Genomic DNA, 17385 nt, shown 5'->3' on the forward strand with positions numbered 1-17385 from the left:
GTTTTACAGTTTATATTTGTAAGACAGTTTGATTTCTTTTCTTTTTTTAAAAAAAAAGCATGCCAATGAAACTTAGAGATACCCAACTTATAAATGCATTCAAATAAGGTGGTTGTTTTTACTATTTTGATTGCAGGCAACATTCATAATGTACTGTAATATACAAATTTAGAATGTGAGTGTTTTTTTTTAATGTATGCATTATTTGTTTTCTGTTTTTAATCCTTCATTTTGGGGAATGCTTCTACTACTACTTAGCTAAAAGCTGAATCCTGGCAATTAAAGAGATAATCCTGTAGGTAAAACAATCACAATGTCAGCCTTCCACAAGTATTTCTAGAAAATAAGGCTTACGTAATAGAATGATCCTCTCTCCTTCCCTGCTCTATAATCATCAGTCCACAAAAACACACTGCCCCAGTACACAGGAAGCAACCATCAGGCAGAACAAGTACATTTTAATCAAATTTTCTCATTAACAAACTATTTTTCTATGTAGAGCAGGGGTGGGTTCCTGCCAGTTCTAACCTATTCTATAGAAGAGGTTCCACAAATCTACAGTGCCATTTAGAACCAGTTCCAGCCCCCTCCCCCGCCCTTCTGCATATCATCAAGATGAAGAGCGAGAGGAATTCTGGGAGTTGAAGTCCACAAGTCTTAAAGCTGTCAAGTTTGAACACCCCTGGGTTTTTTTTCTAAAGGGTTAGGGATGCAAGGGTCTTGTAACTTGACAGCTTTAAGACTTGTGTACTTCAAATGCAAGAGTTTCTGAGCCAACATTTTGGTTGCTAAGCAAGAGCGTTGTTAAGTGAGTTTCACCACATTTTACATGCTTTTCCCGCCCACCCAGTCAAATGGCTGGCAAGCCACTCCCACCCAGTCACATGGCTGGCAAGCCACTCCCACAAAGCAGGCCACACCTACAGAAGAGGTTCTAAAAAAATTTGAAACCCATCACTGATGTAGAGAAACAGTCTGAAGTATGGGAGAGAACAAGGACATATCTCACCTTAAAGTCCAAGGCAACAAAACTTTTTGCTTCCAAGGCAGCATTCATTGGGCTGAAATTGACCTTTTAATTAGAGATAAAACTGCTCTAGTAGCAGGACAGCTCCCAACAGCAAAAGCCTAGTGGTAATGATGCATAGACTGTTGGGAGCATGATGCCCAAGCACCATGGATACATAATGTCTGGAAGAGTGGCCACAACCTTTTGGGCACCAGGGAGAAAGGTTTTTCTGGGGACCAGAAGGGGTGTGGTTTTGTGTGCTGCCTGCACCCTGCGAATGAGGCTTTGCCTGCTTACGCGGCCAGGTTACTGGCATGCCACAGGCTGGTGTCGGCCCATGAACCAGAGATTGGGGACCCCTGGTCTCAAAGATCCCTCAATCCCCAACTTTATGGCTCTTAGCCAAAATGGTAGGGGAAATTGTATTTAGCTTTTAAAAACATGAGAAGTTCATTCGTGATCTTCCCCCACCTTCTCTGCATGAGGCGAAAGGGGAAAAAAATAGAGAAAAGAGAGGCCAAAAACACTATAAGCATTTAACTAAACGACATCAGAAGAGGAATTTAAACAAGGGAAAAACAAAGGCAGGAAAGAGAAATGAATAATAAAAGAAATATTGTAGGCAGAAAAAAGGATCATGTTTCACAACGTATTCCAAACCTCATTTAGCAATCCAGGTGCAGAATATATTGCACAGCTCTATCAACGTGCACAAGGACAATCAAAAGCTTAGCCCACCTAGAGAGGGCTGCTTATTAAGAGGATAGAAGAGGAAGAAGGGCTGCACAGCACAGATACCTCCCAAAGGTTCTGCAACTCCGCGTGATACCCAAATTTAATTCATTTGTGCCACAGAGCATGCCTCCTGCCGCCCCCGATTGTGAGGCCACAGGGGTCTTTCAGGAATGTGCCAATTTATTTATGCTGGAAGGAGGAGGGGAGAGAACTGCGTGGAATTGTCAAGCTTCTTGCCTTGCCCCAAAGCTGTGTTCTTTTTCCATCAGGTCCCGACCTTCCCAAGCTGTTGTTCATCCCAACTGCTAAATCTTGTAGTTACTTCAGGGAAGACAGGACCCCCATTTCCAAGGCAGTTCATCTGCAGGGATGATTCAGTACTTTTCTGCTTGTTGCTAAGCTTATTTACATCAGTGTTAGATACACTACTCAGATGTATTCTTCACCCTCAATGTATTTGCATTGGAACTCTTATTAGTATGAAAAGAGTAGCAGGTTCAATTATATTCCTTCGGGAGAGGGTGCGGCTAAGAAATAAATATTTATTATTTATTATTTATTATATTGTTGTAGTTAATGGGCAATCCGAAGCTATAGGGCTGTTTTGATTTTTTCTCCTTAACATGCACCACATTTTCATAAGGTTGATGATTTTGCACCTAGACTGGTTCCATTCATTTTACTTTCTCACTTTCATTATCAAAATCTACTATTGTATGCTTACCAGACCTGAATAGTTCTACAATTCCATAACATACTGTGGCTGGGTACCCACATCCCCCTAAAGCCATGATGACAAACCTATGGCTTGTGTGCCACAGGTGGCACACAGAGTCCTCTCTGCAGGCATGCCAGCCGTCACACCAGCCCAGCTCCACCGCAGATGTGCATGAGCCTCCCACCAACCAACTGGTCTTTAGGTCTCTGCCACGCATGCACAGGCACATGCAAGGGGTGCACACGGATGCACGCACCGGGGGTCGTTCGCATTGCATTTGGGGGGCTCGTGCGGCACCTCCGTGCCCAGTTTTGGCTTCCAGTTTGGTGCATAAGGCCTTCCAGGCCCAAAACAGGGCACAGTGGGGCCTCGTGTGGCACCACCGTGCCACGTTTTGGGCCTGGAAAGCCTCCTGCACCAACCTGGAAGCCAAAAATGGGTGAGGGGGGGTCACACATGCATATGTGGGGGTTGGGGAAACACAGGGGGGGTCACATGCACATATGTGGGGGGTGGGGAAGTCATGTGTGCATGCACAGGGGGGCAGGAGCACAGGGAGTTCTTCCACATACAGTAAATAACTTCCAGCATTAATTCAGCTGGGAAACAACAGAAATCTTAGAACAAGGCAGGTTGAAAAAGCAATAAAAATTTTAAAAGCAAGCAAACTACTCTTGACTTAATTCCTATGCATGAATGTAGGTAAACCAAGACCCAATAACAATATAACAACTCAACATGGAGTACCATTCCCATCTCACACAGTAATAAATCAAAAACCTAGATGAGACATTTCTCATATAAATCTAACCATCAAAAGCCAGTAACCCAGCTATTACAGAAAAATAACACCCTCCACAAGCCATTCTATTACACAGCAAAATGTTAGCGCTCAGATGAGACAGAATCCCCATCTTATCAACAAGTAAATAACCTACTAAGATCAACTTGCAAAACAATATTCGCCTACAGCAGGGGTGTCCAAACTTGGGAACTTTAAGACTTGTGGACTTCAACTCCCAGAATTCCCCAGCCAGCCATGCTGGCTGGGGAATTCTGGGAGTTGAAGTCCACAAGTCTTAAAGTTCCCAAGTTTGGACACCCCTGGCCTACAGGATTATCCCACCCAAGGCAGGATATGAGGATATTGTATACAATTCGTTGCAACCAATGAACTTCTCTTCACTTCTCCTAAACTCACATACTGATAATTAGCGGGGCGATGAAATGTCTGTGACTCAAAATCAAAGCTGCAGAGTGTTTGGCAGAATGAATGAAGCACTAATATTGATGTTCACAGAATCTACATGGTCAGATTGGAAATAAGTACCACACACTATGGTGTTCAAATTGAAGGAAAATATTAAACTTGCAAAGGAATTTCTAAGAGGAGATGAAAGTGTGTAGTAATCAATTTGTGGGACATTATTTGATAGAATTAAATTTTAATATGCTGTTTTTTCTGATATCTTAAAATAATTTTTTTTGATTAACTTTGAATGACATGGCTTTAATGATTTTTTTTGTAGATATGAGACATGAGGAAAATATTTTTTGTATTTTTACAGAAAATGATCAGTTACAGTGTAAAGTTAATAGGACTATGAAATTGATTTATTTAAGGTTAACACACAGTGTATATATCACTATTTTTAATCACTCTTAGAAGACTTAAGATTGAATGATAGGCTTTGTTGTTTGCTAATATATAAAAGATGAGATATGGGATGAAGAGATTTTTAGTTTGACATGTTTAAAAAGGTAAGAAATTATTGAAACTGCACTTGTCAGTCCTGGGAGAAGTCATTTCTTTATACTTAGTTTTTTTCCTTTTACGTTTTTTTCTTCCCCCTCCCTTCTATTCTCTACATTTTTTTCTTTTTGGTATTTTTCTTAGTTTGAACTACTTTGATTCTATTTTTAAATGTCAATAAAAATATTTTTTTTTAAAGGAAATTAAGCTTCCAAGATCAAAGAAGATGGGGGGATCGTCTCATTTGTTCACCTCAATACAATGAGCAAGAAGTAAAGGCAGATGTTGTACTTCATATCTCTCCATTTAACGGTCTCCTGCTGTATCAAAATCTTGTGTTTAATTTCTGCAACAGAGAGGGGAAATATATATACATTGCCTGAAAGTTCTGCCACAAGCTCTACAAATGCTAGCAAATAAACGTGGAAGGTGTTTCTGATACTGGTGCTGCTCACAAAAGCCACAAAACCCCTTTGCATGCCATTCCACAAGTTGAATTATCTTAGGGGGTCTCTTAAGTGGGAGAAAGGAAGAAAATAGGAAACAATTATACACAATCAGTGTCAGAGAAAATTATCACAAGAACAAGATGCACCAGAGGGAAAGGCAGGAGAGATGAATGTGCACCCTGAAACATAAATGTTATCACAGATATTATGGTAGCAATTGAAGTCAATTTCTGTCTTATACAGGCAATGACTATGCTTTAATGCAGTGCAGGAGCAGGAAATCTTCCATTGTTTTTTTTTTTCTTTCCTTTTGCTGTAGGCCACACTAGATCTTATTAAATATCTACAGATAGCCCAATAGTAAAAAGAAAAAAATTAGAAGGTCATATGTGTCTAACCAGCTTAGGAGAACCACATTGCTGAATTTTTCCCTAATATACTAACTTTACTCTACTGTAAGAAGCAAGTTCTTCTTCATCAGACAGTTATTATTTGGTAAGGCCACACTTGGAATACTGCATTCAGTTCTGGTCGCACGATGTAAAAAAGATGTGGAGACTCTAGAAAGAGTGCAGAGAAGAGCAACAAAGATGATTAGGGGACTGGAGACTAAAACATATGAAGAACGGTTGCAGGAACTGGGTATGTTCAGCTTAAGAGAAAGAAGGACTAGGGGAGACATGATAGCAGTGTTCCAATATCTCAGGGGTTTCCACAAAGAAGAGGAAGTCAAACTATTCTCCAAGGCACCTTAGGGTAGAACAAGAAGCAATGGGTGGAAACTAATCAAGGAGAGAAGCAACTTAGAACTGAGGAGAAATTTCCTGACAGTTAGAACAATTAATCAGTGGAACAGCTTGCCTCCAGAAGTTGTGAATGCCCCAACACTGGAAGTCTTTAAGAAGATGTTGGATAGCTATTTGTCTGAAACGGTATAGGGTTTCCTGTCTAGGCAGGGGTTGGACTAGAAGACCTCCAAGGTCCCTTCCAACTCTACTATTGTATTGTATTGTATTGGTGTTGAGTATGGCATATAAAGTTTGTATCAGTTGAAATCAAGTTTAATACTCTCTCTGTGGTAACTGAGGTTTATTTTTCATATATGCATAAATCCTGGTGCTCACTGGTGGTCAGATCTAATGATCATCACTAGAGAGTTAATACTTTTCATATTGGCCTGCTAGGATAAAATGACATAACATTGGAGGGAAAAAAAACCAAACAATATGAGAAACTGATGTGTCAGTGTCCATGGAAGCATTATACCATTTCACTGGTGAGAATTGTAGCACTGGGTGCACCAAACTCTTGTCTGCTGTCTTTTGATGTGCTATCCCAGAGGAAACCGCTGGCCAAGAATTCAAGCCATACCAAAAATGATTTGCAACGTTTAGACCTTATTTGGCAATCATCTCTAAAATATGTCATGCAATTTATGAGAATAAGCTGCAAACCTTCTGGTGAACTTTCCAATTTTCGATTGTGGGAAGCCATCCCACACACCCTCCTGGAAGAATGAAATATTTTGGGAAATATTAAAAGGTAGAATATTATATTTCCCCAAAGGAGAAATGAAGAAACATGCTCTTAGAGGCAGAAAGCAGCCTCCAGTCTTTCTTAATAGACCACAGCAGATGCGAGCACTTAAGGCGATAAGGAGCTTACTGAAAGAGGAAGCCAACTATATAGATGGCTCCATTCATAAGCAAAGCAAATACTGCTCGCAGAAGTCCATTCCAGACAGGATATTTCAAAATTCCTACAGTAAGGTTTGACAAACAAAAGACGAGTAATAGGATTATAACAAGCAGCCCCTCCCCCCAAAATCCAGCACAAGACATAAAGCCATCAACCACAATGGGAATTGCTCAACACCCTCTTTAGAAACACAAAGCCCATATTGCACAAATCCCAAACTTCAAAAACACAGAACCGTATAAGAACTCTTCCTCTCACTCAGCTAGTTGTTCAGCTGACCCAGAACTGCAGGCTGTCTTTGGGTGCGGTTCTGTTCATCAATAAACATTCTTTCCAATCAGCCTCCGTGTTGTTTCCAGTGTCTTTCTCCCAGCTTGGAACTGAACCAGACAGCTATTTCTTCCAACATTAGTTACAAACATTATAGCTTTGTTATTAGATGATGACAATCAATTATTTTGTTCCCCACTACCATATTTAGGGGAACTCACTCATAGGGGGTGAATGGGGGGCTGTTCACTAAAATTAATGGCACCCTCATCTTGAGGGAAAGCGCTCTCTCTCCCTGTACATTTCAATCAGATGCCCAATGCACGTGGGAACAGGTGGTGGCCGCATTTTCTAAATAAAAACAAAGCAGAGGTCCAAACGTCTGAGCTCCAATTTTCTGGCTTTTCTCCTAAAAGGCTTTGTCACTCTCTTTCCCACCACTGGGACGCTGCGAGATTGAAGAGCCCTTTCCGAACAGGCGGCGCCTTCTGCCTCGGCCCACCCGCCGCCCCTCGCGGAAGCTTCTCCTCCACGCCTTCCCGACATCTCGGCTGAACGCAGATTACAGGCAGGAGACTGGCGGGAAGGGAGGGGAAGGAGCTGCCCGCCAGTCTCGATCGCCTGGCTGTTTGAACGCGGCGTTTCGCGTACAGCACTGGAGAAAGGGATTTGGGGGGGGGGGGACGCACGTGTGTCTGCGGCGTGCGCGTTTTCAAGCCGCCGCCCCCCAACCCGTGTCCGTCCTTTTGCGGAGGTGGGATCGCGCTCGACTCTGGCGATCGTGGTTTGACGACAAATCGGACCCCCAAAGGGAGCAAGCAGGGCGCTTGTGCTGAGATTTGTACACGTGTGGGCCAATTTGGGGCAAGCAAGGCGGTTTTTGTTTGCGCTGTAGTCGGCGGTAAAGGAGAAAGGGCCGCTTCCCTCTTTGGGGAATGTGTGTAGGGCCGGGCACCGTTTGCCGCGAGAAGTCGTATTTCCACATGGCCTCTTCTTTTTAAAAATATAAATAAGCGGTCTGGCGGCAAGAAAAGGGAAAGCAAAAGAAAGCATGCAAAGTAAGCCACAAAGTTACCTCGGTTTAACAGTGTCAGTAAACAATAACAAACATGACTTTTGTCATGGACGCGTGATCCGCAAAGGCTGGGATTTTCCAGCTTTCTAAATCTTCCTCGAAAAACACAGAGCTACGCTTTCCTCCCCCAAGGAGGGGGAGGGGGGAAGGCGGGGGGGGCAAATTTAAGAAACTCGTTACTTTCTTTTCTAATAATTAAATTACCATGCTTGTGCTGTACAGTAGAATGGGTCGTTTTAATTCTTACTTTGCATAGGTGTTCTCGGAATTGTGGCATGGACCTCCCTAAATTTTAAGGAAATCTGAACTGAGCCTTTCTAGGTAGATGAATATATAATGTCCAGAAAAATTTTGGAGACTATTTGCAAAAAATTATCCAGAAAGTATAATTGTGGCTTTACCTTAAATAAATGCCTTAGAGCAGTGATGGCTAACCATTTGTCCTTGTGTGCCAAAATGCAATGCGCCCCTCCCCCTGTGTATGCACACATGACACACACCCCTCCCCCCCCCCCGTGCCTGCACATGACCCCCTGCATTCCGCCCGCAAAGCGAGTCTTGTGAATCCACTCTGGGAGGAGTTTGACTCTGTTGCCCCCGAGGATTTAGACAGGTTGCGTGGACGGCTGCGACCCACCACATGTTCATTGGACCCGTGTCCCTCCTGGTTGGTACTGGGATCCTGGGAGGTGACACGAGGCTGGCTTCTGGGCCTGGTGAATGCCTCGTTGGGGGAGGGATCCTTACCATCTGCCTTGAAAGAGGCGGTGGTGAGGCCCCTACTCAAGAGGTCTTCGCTTGACCCAATGGAGCTAGCTAATTATCGTCCAGAGTCCAACCTTCCCTTTCTGGCGAAGGTTGTTGAGAATGTGGTGGCGCAGCAATTTCCACGTCACCTTGATGAATCCGACTATCTAGACCCACGCCAGTCCGGCTTCCGACCCGGACACAGCACAGAGACAGCCTTGGTCGCGTTGGTCGATGATCTCTGGAGGGCCAGAGATAGAGGTTATTCCTCTATCCTGGTCCTATTAGACCTCTCAGCGGCTTTTGATACCATCGACCATGGTATCCTACTGCGCCGGCTGGAGGGGATGGGAGTCGGAGGCACCGTTTTGCGGTGGTTCGGCTCCTACCTCTCCGGCCGGATGCAATATGTGTTGACGGGGGGGCAGAGATCGACCCTGAGGCCACTCTCTTGTGGAGTGCTGCAGGGGTCGGTCCTCTCGCCCCTTCTGTTCAATACATATGTGAAGCCGCTGGGCGAGATCATCCGTGGTTTTGGGGTTGAATACCATCTGTACGCTGACGACACTCAGCTGTACATTTCAACCCCGAGCCACCCCAACGAGGCTGTTGAAGTGATGTCCCGGTGTTTGGAAGCCGTCGGGGTCTGGATGGGGGACAACAGACTCAAACTCAACCCCTCCAAGACTGAGTGGCTGTGGCTACCGGTGCCTCGGTTCAGCCAGCTGACCCCATCGCTGGCCATAGGGGGCGAGCAATTGCCCCCTGTGGAACGGGCGCGCAATTTGGGCGTCCTCCTAGATGCCCGGCTGTCAATGGATGACCATGTGGCAGCCGTGGCAAGGGGGGCGTTCCACCAGGTTTGCCTGGTGCGCCAATTGCGCCCCCTTCTGGATCGGGATGCCCTACGCACAGTCACTCATGCGCTGGTGACGTCTCGCCTAGACTACTGTAACGCTCTCTACATGGGGCTTCCCTTGGGATGCGCCCGGAGACTGCAGCTAGTCCAGAACGCGGCCGCGCGGGTTGTCATGGGGAGCTCTAGATACTCCCATGTAACACCTCTCCTGCGCGAGCTGCACTGGCTACCTGTAGTTTTTCGGGTGCGTTTCAAGGTCCTGATTACCATCTTTAAAGCGCTCCATGGCACAGGACCTAGTTACTTGCGGGATCGCATCCTCCCACATACATCCCTGCGACCAATCCGCTCTCACAGGGAGGGGCTTCTCCAGGTGCTGTCCACTAGGCAATGCCAGCGGGCGACGCCAAGGAGTAGGGCCTTCTCTGTGATGGGCCCAACCCTCTGGAATGACCTCCCCCCCGATATCAGAACCACCACAGACTTCCGCTCCTTCTGACAAAAATTGAAGACTCACCTGTTTCGATTAGCTGGCCTGGCATAATTATAATTGTGACAACTGTTACCTCCTGGAAACATATTCTTACCTGGTTATTTATAGGGTACGGTTTTAAATTTAACTGATTTTAGCGTTTTTAGAACCAGATTTATATTCTTCCGTGCAGTTCTTTTTAAATTTTTAACCTCCTCCTTATGTGTATTTATATCTGTATTTATATTTGTATTTGATACTTATTGTTTGTTGTGTGGACTGTACACCGCCCCGAGTCCTTTTCGGGAGAGGGGGCGGTCTAGAAATTCGAAGAAAATAAAATAAATAAAAAAATAAAATGTGTGCAACCTCCTCCCCGGGCCCCGTTTTGGGCCTAGCAGGCCTCCATGAAGCCTCCTGGGACCAAAAACGTTTTCCCCCTGCCCCCCCCACGTGTGTGCGTGACCCCCCTCTTCCCACACGTGTCTCCCGCATGCATGGCAGAAACCCAAAAACCAGCTGTCCAGCGGGAGGTGCACATGCATGCATAGTGGAGCTGAGCTTGGCTATGGCTCATGTGCCCGCAGAGAGGGCTCCACCTGCCACCTATGGCATGCGTGCCATAGGTTTGCCATCACGGCCTTAGAGCTAACGCATCTTGATGAATTACAGTGTTTCAGGACAAAACAGTTCTCAAAACCAACTTCAGTGGTAGAACGATTACATGCCCTTTTCTGAGTGTAGCATTATAATGTTACTGGCATTGCTGATTTTGGGCAGGATAAGAAGGAACACAATAGTCCAGCTTTCTCCCATGTAATTCAGACACAATGTTTCCTTTATATTGGCTTGCAGAGAAGCAGCCAAGTTCACTGGACAGGAAATTATTTTACCTCCTACCTGCTCCCAGACTACAATGAAACTAAATTAATTTTTTCCCTGCTGCTACAGATCTTTCCTTCTTTTTTTTTCCAGAAGGGAGAATCTGTATTTATATGTGAGCATGCACAGAAACAGTATTACATGGTCAGGTTTCCATAACATTCTATATGTGGGTAAAATGGGATAAGATACCTAGTGGTTCATCTGGTTGAGAGAACAAAGCTGTTGTCTTAACCTATATAAAAAAGAAGAAAGATACATCTCTCTTAGATGTACTGGTAGTCCTCAACTTACGATCACAACTGAGCCCAAGATTCATGTTGCTAAGAGAGATAATTGTTAAGTGAGTTTTGCCATGTGACCATGGAGATGCTGCAAAGGTTGTAAGTGTGAAAAATGATCACAAGTCACTTTTCAGTGCCATTGTAACTTCAAACAGTCACTAAGTTGAGGTCTTGTAAGTTGAGGTCTACCTGTATTAGATTATATCTCGTCAAGCCCAGTAGGTCGATCAGACCAAGCAATCAGCTTCACAGGAAAGCTAAAACTACTTGTATTTAGATCAGTGGTAATAGAATCCTGCAAGTCTGATTGTGTTGTACTTCCTCTCCCTTCTTATACAGGTAGTCTTGTTCAGCAACCACTCATTCTGTGACCAAAGTTACAAAGGCAGTGAATGAGATTTACTTCACAATTGCCACCATCACAGTGTCCTGCAGTTATGTGATTGTGATTCTAGTGTTTGGTAAATGCCTCACAATTATGACATCCTATAATCACATGATTGCCACTTGTGACTTTCACTACTGGCTTCTGACAAGTTAATTGGGAAGACAGCAGGAAGTTGCCAATGGCCATGCAGGATTCACCAACTGGAAGTGCCATCATAAGTTGGCATGGGCACATAACATTGTGGTTTACACCCATGTATCTTAGCAATGAAATTCATGATCCCAATCACGGTTAGCAGACACTACCTATTTTACAGTAAATTAGGGAGATGTATGTTTGATTCTCTTCCAAATATTATCTCTCTCTTTTGGACTTACAATATTTTCACTCCACCACCACCATTCTGGCACCAGATCTTACATACCTTTATCAGGATTATTTTTCTTCCTCCCTCCCCTTCCTATCATGGTGCCACTTCCTTTTAATTCTCAATTGGGCTTTTCTGGGTGGCGGACCTGAAGTATTTAGAAACAGTTTAGAAACTGGTACTTTATTTTTCAGTGGCTGATATACAGTTTCAAAGAATCTAAATTCTTAATATGCTGAGAAAAGCTCTGAATTTCATTCCATCAAACAGAAGATTAAATTAGGCATAATAAACCTCCAACTCCTAACCCTGACACTATCTCCCAGCCTGCTTCAATTTAAAAAAAAAACCATTTCTTGATTGCTAATCATGTCACGTGGAGTTGGTCCCTGGCTGACACTCACCCACTTGAATTCTTAGTGAGCGGGAATTATAACAATAACTTTTCACAAAAGATCCTCCTCCAGTGTGCTTTACTGTTTGTGTTTTTCTGCCTGAGGAAAAATGGCTAAATAAATGCCTCCAGCAAAAGCAAAACATGCCATATCCTCCACGAGCAGGTGATCTTGTTGATATAGAATACAGAATAAAAGAAATGGAAGGGACCTTGGAGGTCTACTAATGCAACCCTCTGCTCAGGCAGGAAAGCCTATAGCATTTCAGACAAATGGTTGTCCAATCTCTTCTTAAAAACATCCGGTGTTGGGGCATTCACAACTTCTGGAGGCAAGTCGTTCCACTGATTAATTGTTCTAACTATCAAGACATTTCTCCTTAATTATAGGTTGCTTCTCTCCTTGATTAATTTCCATCAGATGCTTCTTGTCCTGCCTTCAGATGCTTTGGAGAATAGGTTGATTTCATCTTTGTGGCAACCTATTAGATTGCTATCATGTCACCCATGGTCTCTCTTTTCATATGGGGCGTGACTGATCACTCATAACTGATATGGAATACAGGACATCACATTAAAGATAAAGATGCAGCACACAGCTTAAGGCTAGTTATTGGGGAGGTGGAGGTATCATAAGAGTCTTTTAACTATTTGGTAGATTAATTCCTTGGGACAGAAATGTACCTGATCAAGCACTCACCTGGACCATTTCCAAGTTCTCCCCATCAGAAGAAACAGTACATTAATTTAACACAAAACTACTTCTAACCTGTGCCAAACACAACAGATGAAACAGATAAAGCAGAAATGGCCCATGGAAACCTGGCACCCAGGTTTCTAGAGCTACTGGTTCTTGTCTGCAAAAGTCTGGATAACAAGATAGCAGCCAAGGTGGCAGATAGAAATGAAGAGCCCAGATCTGTTAGCCCTATTGTGATAGATCCATCCACCTTTTATCACTCAGGCATTAAATAAAACCTAATACTGTTTTCAAACATCTTCTGATTCTTGCACATGGATCAGATGTTGGAATCATTTAGCAATAAGCCTGCAGCAAGAAATGGCTACTGAGGGGAATGCAGAATGGAAAATAAGGCCCTTGAGATGTACAATATGTTCTGACTTAGTAGGGCCAGATGTCAAGAACACTTTACAGTTTCAATACATAAAGGGAGAATTACAAATACTCTTAAGATGCCTCTAAACTGGCTTTTGGGGGCAGATGCTCAGTTCTGAAAGTCTTGCTGTTATTGCCAGCATCCTATTCTCTGAAGCTTGTTCCACTGCAGTAGCTGGCTCTGCGAGGAAGGAAACTATGAATGGTGACTCCCGAGTTTCCATGATCACAGAGGATCTCTCCTGGATGAGATGCTTCCTGTTTTTTTTTTTAAATTTCAGAAGAACTGACATGGAAATGCAGGTGCCAAAACAAGACTCCCTATGCAGTAGATATTAATTGTTCTCTGCATCCTCAGAACCAGTAATCTGTAAATCATGGAATTATAAGTAGTTTGAATTAAGAATACTCTTGTTTCTGAGAATCCCATATTTCTAATGTTGGGAAGCTGAGCATATGTGCTATTTGCTATAAGGGGTTCAGCCAGGATCAGCACCAGACAAACAGGCAGAAAACAATACCCAAATCAAACAAACACCAAGAAGGAAAACCCCTACCAAAGTTGGCAAGGCAAGGTACTGTATATAAACAAGCAACAAATCCCACATTCACCTGCACTGATGTTATTATCTAATTAGGTTATACAATGTCTGCAAGCAAACAACCAAACTCAGATAGCACCAAACAAACTCCCAACAGCACAGAAGAGACTAAACTAATTGTTAATTCGAAATGATCTTCTTTTACAATAGTTTAGCAGTTGAGACTGTCTCAAAACACAAAGTCCTGAGAAATGTAACTTTTGAGGGGTGCTACAAATCCTTTGCTAGAGACCCTCAATTTCTTTCACGTTCCATGTTTAAAATGGTCCTACAGGCCTTTTCTTCACTTTCACCTAACTATGGGGCAAACATGCCCAGACAACTTTTTTCTCCCCAAGTTCACATGATGCTGCCTTAATTTTGTCTCTAGCCTATGAGAGGCTAGCTTAGGTTATCCTTAACTTTCTGGCTTTAATTTAACATCAATTTCCCTGGCTATCATAGTGGGCAGGTAGCCTCCAGGTGTATTAAATGTTATTTAAGGTCACTATTATCTTGGAAGGAAATTCTGGAAGTGACTGGAAACATGACAAAAAACACAGAGCAGAGGTTAGCAATGGAGTTGGCACACAGAGGGTAGTTTTTCTATCAATTCAAGGTTAGGATTTCAACTCAGTACTGGGGAAAATCCATGAACTGTCCTTTTGCTGGTCAGTTGTTATTCCAAAGATGCAAAATAAGAGGTTTCTAATTATGGAATGAAACTCACTCATTCATCACTTGATTTATATCATTTTTGTTCTCCTATGCATGCTTGAAAGAGCGGCCTTGGTTTAGACAATCCAGTTGTTTTATGGGGTTTTTAATAGAAAAAATCATGTGAAAATATTTTAAAATGGAATGGAAAAGCACAAGCCCCAGATCATGTAGAATATGATGGATCAGTCTTGGCTATCATCCATCGACTACTGTGACTACAACATCTATTTTATTTTTTTGTGGGACTTTTTAATTATGTTTAACTTCCTGAACTCTTTGGTTGACTTATCTTTCCCTGGAATAAATATTTCTTGCCTCACAGAAAAGCAAGTTTCCTAAATGAAATCAGACCACCTTCTTAACAGTTTACTGGGCAAGCAACCATGAGGGGAATTTCCCGTCCTGGCTTTGGACTTTAGTTGGCTGTCACATAAAGAAAGATTGGATCAATCTAGATTAATAAAAGTCTGGATTTTCTCCTTTTAATAGGAATTCTGAATTATTCCAATTGGTTCAACTCCAAAGCATTAGGGTTGGGGAAATGGCTTTTTCAAAACTTAAGTAATATTCTATTGGCACAAGGAGAGGACCCAGGTAGCATATGGAACAAATGGAGGAAGACAGAAAGGAGCATTGATATAATGGGAAAAAGCAAAGAAGATAGCATTTCATAATAGGTTAGAATACTATTTAAGAAGTACAGGGTCCTAATTAAAAAGACCGCCAAGCTACTTGGAGAGTAATAAAATTGAGGTGATTCTAAGATCTTGGCTTATCAAGGAGTACATTCCCGCAAAAGCTGCTGCTATCATCTTGGTTCTCATTTGGCAAAAAACTGGCTGAATTTGGGGTGGGCTTAGTTGATTCTTAAGTGTCAGGCCATGAAGAGTGAGGGAAGTCAAGACTCCTCGCAATGATACAAGGAACTTTAAGGTTAATTCCTTACTTGCTATGCTGTACTGTACTGCTTCTACCAATGAATCTCTGAAAAAGATTTGAAAATTAAAAATTGAGAAAGGGTCAGTTATAAAACAGAGAATAAAAGAACAGACTAAAATAATACTTTAGTTGATCCAGTATAGAAAAAAAAATCAGATCTGGCAAAATGAAACTGGTTTGTGGCATAGCTAAAGACCATATAAATTGCTTTAGGAACAGTAAGATGGTGACATTAAGCCAAGTGCTTGATTTCATGCAGCTCTCCCTGAAAGGTTGTAATGTATAGTTCAATAGTTCTAGTATAAATGATGAAAAATATATGCTACGGTTTTGTGACAACATAGCAGCTCTCACGTAATTAGCTTCTGGGTATCCAAAGCCCTAACAGGTAGGGCTGTTAGACTGTGTGTTTGTGTGTGTGCGTGCGTGCGCGCGAGCACACACACATATGTAATCACTGCTGACACCTATAGATTGTCCAGATTTTTGCAGCCTGGATTAACTGAATTTGTAAGGCTGTCTAACTACGTCTCAAGATGTCTCAAGGAAGTATACAAGAAACTTTAAAATTCAATATAAAAATAAAAGAAGAACTCAAGTATCAAAGAACAGCCTAGAGAGCTAGATCTTTGTGGTGTTACTAAAGGACTACATTGTTGGAATCTTGTTCCAAAGGGTAGAAATGGCGTTATAGATACATTTCTTGACTCCCATTAGAGGACATCCCTTCATTCAGGGGACTTGCAGCATACTGACCCCGTCAGAACTTATAAAATGACCAGAGACAATAAATCCTGCAAATAATCAGGGTTAAGGCACAAAAGGCATTAAAGGTGACCACCAATACCTTGAACTGTACTTGGGAACCAGCTGTCCTCCAGTGCAGCTCATATGTAGAACTGTCACTACAAATCTTCAAAACAGGATTAAGATTAAGAAACTGAAGTAGCAGAAGTCTCAGGAATATTTTTATTGTTTTAGGTATAATAATGAAATCTTGAATGCCTGTCAGACATTCTTTCTCATGCCATCTTCTTTCCCAAGATTAAATATTTTATTTAAAAACCCACTCACACCTTAACAATTTGTTTATCCCTCCCCCATTTTTAGGGTCAATTATATAATCCATCACATTCATTGACATACCAAGGTGCACCCATATCTACTCTTATTTGTCACATTCTGAGCTAGTTGTCACTTCCAAGTGGTCTTCCACGATAGATTCCCATAGAGTGCATTGTTATAGTCCAAACAACAGATTACTAAAACAGAGGTGTTCTCCCAATCCAGGAAAATGTGCAATTGATGCAAAAGATGGGTCTGTGCAAGGGATCTTTTAGTCATGGCTCTTGAAGCAGGAGTTGTAAATCTAGGAGAAACTCCAAATTGTGCACCAGCTCTGTCTGAGAAACTGATCCATCCAAAAGTAAACTGTTAGATTTGGGCAACGAGAGAACAGACTCCAGACACGTAGTGACTTAACAGCTCTTTATTAGTAGTAGTAGTGATCCAGCTTGCTCTGTGGTCTGAGGGTTCCCCTTTTATAGGGATCGGGTACACCTCTCGACCAATCAGAATGATACCTGGTTCCCGCCCTAGCAGCGGACCTGAGTGGGGACTTGCTGCGATATATGTTAATATCTAACACCCCTCCCTTCTTAGATGGAGTGTTCCTGTTAGTAACAAAGTCCTTTAAGTGTGTTGGTTTTTGTCTTACACGGGTGGATCGTCGTAGTTCGGGTTGAACTGGAGTGGTTGCAGAATCGGCTTGCTCTGCTCTTCCTGTTTCGCAGTCGGGGGTCTGAAGGCTTTCCTCGCTCGGGCGCTGTTCCGATCCGCCATCGACCGCTGGTTCTACCCTGGGTTCCAAGGTGTTGTGCTCCTCTGTGTTTGGGCTCTCGGGTTGCTGGCTTTGCGCTGGAAGGTAG

This window comes from Natrix helvetica (assembly GCF_964273705.1).
Source record: "Natrix helvetica genome assembly, chromosome: 3".
Lineage (NCBI taxonomy): Eukaryota > Metazoa > Chordata > Lepidosauria > Squamata > Natricidae > Natrix > Natrix helvetica.